Genomic DNA, 9,000 nt, shown 5'->3' with positions numbered 1-9,000 from the left:
TAGGCCTACAACATCTTAAACTAAATTTTTAATGGTAGGTCTAGCTGTAATTAAATTAGCCTATCTAGTATTATCAAAATGGCGATCAAGTATTTAAAAATATTGTTGACCTATTTATTTTTGTGACCCAGATGTGACCCAGATGTGAGATAAATAATACATTAGGCCTACAAGTCTCAAGCGAAATATAGCCTAGTTCATGAAAGTTGTTCAGATTTTGGAAAACAATGTTTTGATACATAATTCAACATTTTTTTAGGAAATAGATTTATAACCAAACACAAACATAAGAATTTATGTTAATGATACCGGTAGTAAAAAATGATTTTAAAATTTCTTTTTTTTTTTACTTGTATTTTCTAAAGATCGCTAGGATTGGTCAACAATGACGTAAGTGAAATTTAATCCAATCGTAGCCTTCGTCTCATGTTATCCGCCATCTTTTTATTTTCGCTAACTTGATCGATTGGCACTGATAAAAAAACAATTTAAGGTAAGTTATTGTAATATTTCTCAAAGTTTTAATTGTTGTAAAGACCAGGTTTTTGTTATAGCTAGCCAATTTAATGATTAGTTACAATTTATCACTAACAAAATGTCTAAGTTGCTGAAAATCGCGTAAAAATAAGTTTAGTGTGATTATGACTCACGAGTCACACACAATTTGGATTTAGTGTCATGCATGGCATGGCGTCGACGAAATGCCAATTTCATTGATTGATGAAGTACACCGAATTATTTATAATTTGACGATTTGTCCCAGAAAATTGATTTATTCATTTCATTTTCATGGCATATCATTGCCATTGTCGAATTGAGGCGTCATGGATGGGTGTGTCACCAGTGTACATGTATTTTGATATTTGTGGACGACATAACTAGACTTTTTGTGTGGACGAGTTAACTGGCATTCATTTTGAATGATTAAAGTTGTTTTCGGTAAATTTAAACTGCGGTACACTGTACCGGTACTTGAAAAAAGGTGGATTTATATCGTTCGTCTTTATTTTTTTTTCAGAGGTTGTAAATTAATAATCCACCAGTGCCGGTATGTGAAAAATGTGTCTAGACAAGATGGTAAATTGAAGTAAACTTATTATGTCACCCCTACATGGGCCTATGATCTGAAATCCGTTAGTTCAATGGTTCTTGAGGTTGATACATGGTTGGGCGGCCTGAGAATTTGAAAGTCAGTTATAGAGATTACCCCTCAGTACTGCTGTCCAATAATCATACGTTCCCTAATTCCTTGTAGTTTAAGGGCAGCTAATAATGGTCCGTAAATTTAAATCTTTCAACCTTTTATTCCGATGGTCCCAATATTGAATAATTTCTCAAGTAGAAATCACATGGAATCCACCCTCACCCCTGTTACGGTTCAGGTTCGATTCCTGGCATGATTTCTCCTTGTCAGATTCAGATAGGAAGAAAACCAGGGTCTCTTGGACATGATGGAGGACACGTAAAAGAACCCTTGGCAGTTGGAATTTGTTATAAAAGGCTGCAACTCTGCGGTCCAAACAAAACTTCCCTCAAAGCAACAGAAACCCTCATGGTAGGGTGACCCGTGCACGCTTCAGTTGCGTGTCTCAAACTGATTTCTGACTACCCCGCACTCTCTTTGAGTCGATAAATAGCCATGGCACGTGCAATTCTCTACAAATATATCAACTATTACAGCCGTAAAAAATCTATTGTTGACGATTTTGAATAGCAGTAAAATTTAGCCTCTTGGTTATTACAGCAGCTTTAGAAATTACGTTTGTTTTATTTTTATACGCCCACATTGAAATGTGGTCGTATATTGTCGTCACCCCCGTCGGTCCGGCGTCCACAAGCAATTGTGGACGCTCTAGAGGCTAAAGTTCACCCTGCACGTTTCAAGTCAGTAGCTTGAAGCGTATATATGGTATTAGTGTCAGTGGCTTGTGGCACGAAGTAACAGTATATTGTCGCATACATAATATATTATGTCAACGCTTGGGCGACATAATATATTGTGTTGACGCTCCAAGCGTGTTAGCATATTAGACCTGTAGACTCAGTGGAATGTACGCGTCATCAGAGCGGATCCAGGGGTTGGACCATGGGGACCGGTCCACCCCCTTAACAATAGAAAGTGTCCCTGTAAATAAAAGAGGGCATCCTTATCAGAAAAAGGGCACCTGTGATGTCAGAATTTCAAAAAAGGGCACTTTTCTTTCGGATTAGGGTTAGGGTTAGGGTTAGGACACAGAAAAGAGAGAAAAAACAGAAAAGAAAAAAACAATCGAAACTTACCGATTCCATGATGGAAAATACCGCCAAAATATGTCTCCAAAGCATTCATTGGTTATCAAAGCGCCAATTAAATCTATCGTTGCAAGTTCATGCCTAGTCACCTCCATCCTAGTTCCAAGCGTTGACATAATATATTATATCGCCCAAGCGTTGACATAATATATTATGTATGCGACAATATACTGTTACTTCGTGCCACAGGCCACTGACACTAATACCATATATACGCTTCAAGCTACTGACTTGAAACGTATCGCCTGTAAAGTTAATATCCGATTGACTTTAAATTTATACACAGTGTTTAAGGTCATGAGACGAAGAAGCCTATTGAATTTCAGCAATTTACGATAATTACTGCCAGAGTTATGGCCCTTGATCACTTCAAAAAATCTTGTGGAAGCTCTAGAGGCTGAAGTTAATATCCGATTGACTATAAATTTATATACAGTGTTTAAGGCCATGAGACGAAGAAGCATATTGATTTTCAGCGATTTCCAATAATTACTGAGAGTTATGGCCCTTGATCACTTCAAAAAATCTTGTGGACGCTCTAGAGGCTAAAGTTAACATCCGATTGACTTTAAATTTATACACAGTGTTTAAGGTCATGAGACGAAGAAGCCTATTGATTTTCAGCGATTTCCGATAATTTCTGCCAGAATTATGGCCGTTGATCACTTCAAAAAAACTTGTGGACGCTCTAGAAGCTAAAGTTAATATCCGATTTACTTTAAATTTATACACAGTGTTTAAGGTCATAAGACGAAGAAGCCTATTGATTTTCAGCGATTTCAGATAATTACTGCCAGAGTTATGGTCCTTGATCACTTTCAAAAATCTTGTGGACGCTCTAGACGCCAAAGTTAATATCCGATTGACTTTAAATTGATACACAGTGTTGAATGTCATGAGACGAAGAAGCCTATTGATTTTTAGCGATTTCCGATAATTACTGCCAGAGTTATGACCCTTGATCCCTTTGAAAAATCTTGTGAACTCTCTAGAGGCGATTGACTTTAAATTTATACACAGTGTTTAATGTCATCAGACGAAGAAGCCTATTGATTTTCGGCGATTTCTGATAAGTTCTGCCAGAGTTATGGCCCTTGATCACTTTGAAAAATCTTCTGGACGTTCTAGAGGCTAAAGTTAATATCCGATTGACTTTAAATTTATACACAGTGTTAAATGTCACGAGACAAAGAAGCCTATTGATTTTCGGCGATTTCTGATAAGTACTGCCAGATTTATGGCCCTTGATCACTTTGAAAAATCTTGTGACTCTCTAGAGGCTAAAGTTATCATCTGATTGACTTCAGATTGATACACAGAGTTTAAGGTCTTGAGACGAACAAGTATATTGATTTTCAATGAATTTTTATGACTTAACTAAATCCATGATGTTAAAAGTTTTCTATACTAAACATTAGCATGGGGCAGAACTTTATAAAAAACAAACAAATTCTAATGGTTTTCTGATAATTACTTAATTAGTTGTTACTCTTTATCAGATTTTAATGTATTATAAATGTTTAATTACCGAAAAAAGTAAAAATATACGACAACTCTTGTTGACTCCCCGGACGATTTAGCTGCTGTGGGCGTATGTTTCGTTGCCTGGCAACCTATCTTTTAAATTGCTTTATCATTAACTGTACCTTTAAGAGCGGCTTCTTTTGGTTTAGTACAAATACTATCTCTGAATCACTTTCTTTAGCAGGAACATGATACTAGCAGTAGTTTCATTTTACTTTTACAAGTTTCTTAAAACAATTGTTGAGTTGTCTAAAGTGCTTATTTCTAAATTCAATTTCTTGTTCAAGCTTTCTGTTATGTTTCGTAAAAAAAGTAGTCTTGATTATCCCGACCTGTCAATCAGACGTAGAATGGTCGATAGACTGGTTAAGCGAGACTAATTTCAAAACTAGGGCACGTAACCTATCTTTTACTCAAAAGTGTCTGGATGTTATGGACGACACTTGGAACCAGTTTTCAGTCTATTATTTATAGATGATTAATGGTCATAGCTCATTAAGTACAACATGATCGTTTATTTAGTGACTATAATTGTGTGAAACTGATTTGAGGCTTGGCATATATATAAATATTGTGGCGTAATTGTCGAGATATTTGGAGATATTTATTTATGGTGGGTCACCCTACTCATGGTCATAAGCCACTGCATAGCGTATGTTCATCTTCATTCAACCCCATTTCGATTTCTTTTTTCAGAAAAATTCCAATTTTAAAGTAAAGAATTCAAAGACGTGTATGACACTCATTACCTTATGCATGTGTAGGTAATATTTAAATTGATTTTTAAGAAAACTTTCTTCACAGGTCAAATTTAGCCTAGAAGACTGTAAATGATTAGGCTTAGTAAGACGCAGGCACCCTAACCAAGAGGTCTTTGATTTGCCAAGAAAGTTCTCGAGCGGTTTTCCCATGTCAGCGTGGTGGGACTGGGAGGGCCTGGCAAGGACAGTATCCAGTTGTTCAGAATCAGATGGTACAAAAAACACAAGGTCCAGTGTAAACATTGGTGTAAAAGAACCCTTGACAGAATTCAATATAGTAGGCTTTAACGAAGTGGTTCTGGGCAAAATTTCCCTTATAGGTCACTGTATGGCATATATCTGTATTCATTAGTCCGGTGTTTGCATAAAAGTAGACATTAAATTATTATGCTTGGGATTGTTGCTGGAAAATAAAACATGACACATTCCTAACTCAACATTAACTTCTTAGGGCAAGTAGTTCAATGATTTCACTTGCCTGAAAATGAAACTGATTGCCCAAATGTACAAATTGCATCAATTTGGTTTGTGGGATAATTAAGTCATATAGGTGGGATTGTTTATGTAGTCTGATAAAAAATCTCCAGTTAACTTTTAATGTCGCTCCCCGATCCTTTTTATACGCCCACATTTTCATGTGGACGTATATTGTCGTCACCCCTGTCCGTCCGTCCGTCCACAATTGCTTGTGAACACTTTACAGGTCACAATTCTTATCCGATTTCAACGAAACTTGAAATATAGGTTTATCTCCCCAAGATCTCGGTTCCTTTCGATGTTAATATTAGCATGTATCGGACTGTAACTTCATGGATTATGGCCCATGATTGTACGAAAAATCGCGTTTTTAGGTTGTGAACACTGTTGAGGTCACAATTTTTATCCGATTTGGTTTAAACTTTAAATGTATGTTTATAACTCACAGATCTCAGTTCCTTTCAATATTCGCGCATATCGGACCATAACTTCCTAAATTATGGCCCCTGATTGTACGAAAAATCAAGTTTTTAGCTTGTGGACCCCATAGAGGTCACAATTTTTATCCGATTTAAAAAAACGTGTGAATATATCACTGTCACACCCTAAGGATGGTTGAGTTCGAATTTCGTAAAAATCGGACCAAAACTAACCGACAAAATGGCCGCCCCTCATTCGCAAATAGTGTCAAAATATTACGTATCAGGGTTGTGGACCCTCTGGAGGTCACAATTTTCGTCTGATTTTGATGAAACTTGAAATGCATGTTTATAACCCACAGATCTCAGTTCCTTTTGATATTTGCGCATATTGAACCATAACTTTCTGAATTATGGCCACTGATTGTACGAAAAATCGCATTTTTAGCTTGTGGACCCCAAAGAGGTCACAATTTTTATCCGATTTAAAAAAACGTGTGAATATATCACTTTTACACCCTAAGGGTGGTTGAGTTCGAATTTCGTAAAAATCGGACCGAAACTGACAGATAAAATGGCCAGCCCTCATTCGCAAATAGTGTCAAAATATTGCGTATCAGGGTTGTGGACCCTCTGGAGGTCACAATTTTCATCTGATTTTGATAAAATTTGAAATGCATGTTTATAACCCACAGATCTCGGTTCCTTTCGATATTCGCGCATATCGAACCATAACGTCCTGAATTATGGCCCTTGATTGTACGAAAAATCGCGTTGATAGCTTGTGGTCCCTCTAGAGGTCACAATTATTATCCGATTTAAAAAAACCGTTTGAATATATCACCGTTATACTCTAAGGATGGTTGAGTTTGAATTTCGTAAAAATCGAACCAAAACTGACAGACAAAATGGCCACACCTCGTCAAATAGCGTAAAAATATGGTTTATCAATGTTGTGGACCCATATTTAGAACGCAAAGATCTTGGTTCCTTTCGATATTCGTGCATATTGGATCGTAACTTCCTGAATTATGGCCCTTGATTATATAAAAAGTCACGTTTTTAGGATGTGATCCCTCAAGATGTCACAATTTTTATCCGATTTGAAAAAAATGTTTGAATATATCACTGTTACACCCTTATGATGGTTGAGTCCGAAGTTTCGTACAAATTGGACCAAAACTGCCGGACAAAATGGCTGCTCTTCGTACGCAAATATTGTAAATATATGGTATATCAAGGTTTTTGGACCCTCTGGAGAGAGGACACAAATTTGATCCGATTTTGATGAAACTTGAAATACATGTTTATAACCCAAAGATCTTGGTTCCTTTCAAAATTCATGCATATCGGATCGTAACTTCCTGAATTATGGCCCTTGATTGTACGAAAAATCACTTCTTTTTTTGAGCTTGTTCTCTGTCCATCTCTTGCAAAATGTGGGCGTATCATGCATGGCAACCCCTTGTTAAAGTAAGTATGGGGATTGTTCGTAAATTGCTGCAATTAAATTGTATCTTTTTCTCACTATACATGTAACTCATACCCGCATCTTTGAGAAGAATCATCCCATCTGATCTAAAAAGATAATTTTATGTTTTCAGATGGCGAGCTTGTGACCCGGATGGATGAATGATGGAAAGACAAATAATAGGTGCTGTTGTATACAGTATTTGGTATAAATCAGTCATTGAAAATCATTACAGCTGAAGATTTTAATGCCGCCCTGTACCAGCACTAACAATGTTGATTACAGTCAATGGAAGGTAATCCTTTGCATGCATCCACATTTTAATACAGTCGTATATTTCCGTCATCCACTCCTGTGGTCTGTTATCCATATTTGTCTTAGCACAATACAGGCCTTAGTTAATCCCCTTTCCTTCATGGATTATAGCACCTGATTGTATTGAAAAAATCACATTTTGAGCTTGTGAAACCTTCACCGTTACATCTTAATAACAGTTGAGCTCAAATTTCGTGAAAATCAGACTGAAATTGCCCAACAAAATAGCCAAGGTTTTGGACCCATCTAGAGGTCGCAATTTTGAACTTAAAATGTATGTATATAACCCAAAGATCCCAGATCCTTTCAATATTCGCGCAAATTGGATCGTAACTCCCTGGATCTCATTTCCTTTCAATATTCATGCATATCAGACCATAACTTATAGATTATGGCCCCTGATCGTATGAAAAATTGCATTTTTAGCTTGTGGACCCTTTAGAGTGACAATTTTTATGATAAAACTTGAAATGTATGTTTATATCCCAAAGATCTCGGTTCATTAGAATATTCGGGCATATTGGACCAAAACTTATGGATTATGGCGACTGATTGTACAAATCACATTCTAGAGATCACAATTGTTATCCAATTTTGATGAAACTTAAATTGCTTTTTTGGCTTGTTCTCTGTCCACCGCTTACAAAATGTGGGTGTATCTTGCATGGCATCTGCTTGTTTTCACTGTGTCTCTTAGTGTTTCCATGGGAATCTGGGGGGTTGGATGGCCGACTGGTTAGCTCATGTCTGTCATTGAGTTAACTGGCATGGTTTCGATTCCTTAGTTGTATGTGATGAGGAGTAGGGTCAACTGTCCAATCTCATGGGTTTTCTCCAGTTTCCTCCCACTGCTAAAGACCGCTACGTGCTATCGAATTATTGAAATAAAATGGAACCATATATTAGTCCCGAAATGACCTAGTTTGTATCGAGTGGACGTTAAACCCCATTTCTCTCTCTCTCTCTCCGCAGGAATTTAGTATTTTCTAGAAAGATTGGGTGTCTCTACTTTCCATATCCAAACTTACCATATCTTATTCGAAATAATCTCCCTATAATTACCTTTTTCGGAATGCATCTTTAACTGAACATTTTTTTTGTTTTAATTTCAGGTTAATTAAACCAGAATAACAGCACCTATGAATGTGGTCGAATAAGTTGTGGAGGTGATTAATAGCAACATTGAATGTGGGTTGAATATGGTGTGTTAAAGATGCAAGAAAACAAATGAAATGTGTAAACTGTAATGGATTATAGCCTGTCCCTCCAGATGTACCTCCGGTGAAATTTGTTTGTGGACAACTCTACTCGTCACAATTATGCGATTTTAATGAAATTTAAATGTATATTTATATTCAAATCATCTGGGATCGGATTCATTTTGAACTCTAACCTCATGAATTATGGACCCTTATATTGTGCAATCCAGAGGATTTTGGCATATATTGGACCGTATCTTCCTAGAATATTACACCTGATTGTACGATCCATTGTTTTTAACTTCTGGATCCTCTAGAACTCTCAGTTTTTTACGCCAACATTTCCCATGCCCGAATTAACCCCTCTTTGCTGAAGATTTGGCTTTCGAGTTCAGAGTTATGCCCCATAGCCAAAAACATTGAATTTGATTGGAGTTACAGTTTTTAACCGATCCTTTTCAGATTTGGTGTGAAGCATTGGATTCATGAGATCACAAACACCAACGATATGCAGCGATTCGAAGATAACCTTTTCAAAAAAG

General features: G+C 36.7%; 1 long non-coding RNA gene across 2 annotated transcripts; it reads left to right on the top strand.

Moving 5' to 3' along the window:
- Positions 1–285: 285 nt before the first annotated feature.
- On the top strand, positions 286–8,485 carry LOC126829998 (uncharacterized). 2 transcript variants are annotated; one of them, XR_008789098.1, is made up of 5 exons: positions 511–725; positions 1,019–1,077; positions 4,513–4,580; positions 7,078–7,239; positions 8,372–8,485. It is a non-coding gene; the product is annotated as an uncharacterized LOC126829998 (long non-coding RNA). The 2 variants fall into 2 exon arrangements; XR_008789099.1 differs by lacking the exons at positions 511–725; positions 1,019–1,077 and adding an exon at positions 286–493 and having other exon boundaries at positions 4,513–4,576.
- Positions 8,486–9,000: the final 515 nt, after the last annotated feature.

The sequence above is a fragment of the Patella vulgata genome, chromosome 8 (assembly GCF_932274485.2).
Source record: "Patella vulgata chromosome 8, xgPatVulg1.2, whole genome shotgun sequence".
Lineage (NCBI taxonomy): Eukaryota > Metazoa > Mollusca > Gastropoda > Patellidae > Patella > Patella vulgata.
The sequence above is the reverse complement of the archived record's forward strand: the minus strand, read 5'-3'. Positions and strand labels throughout refer to the sequence as shown.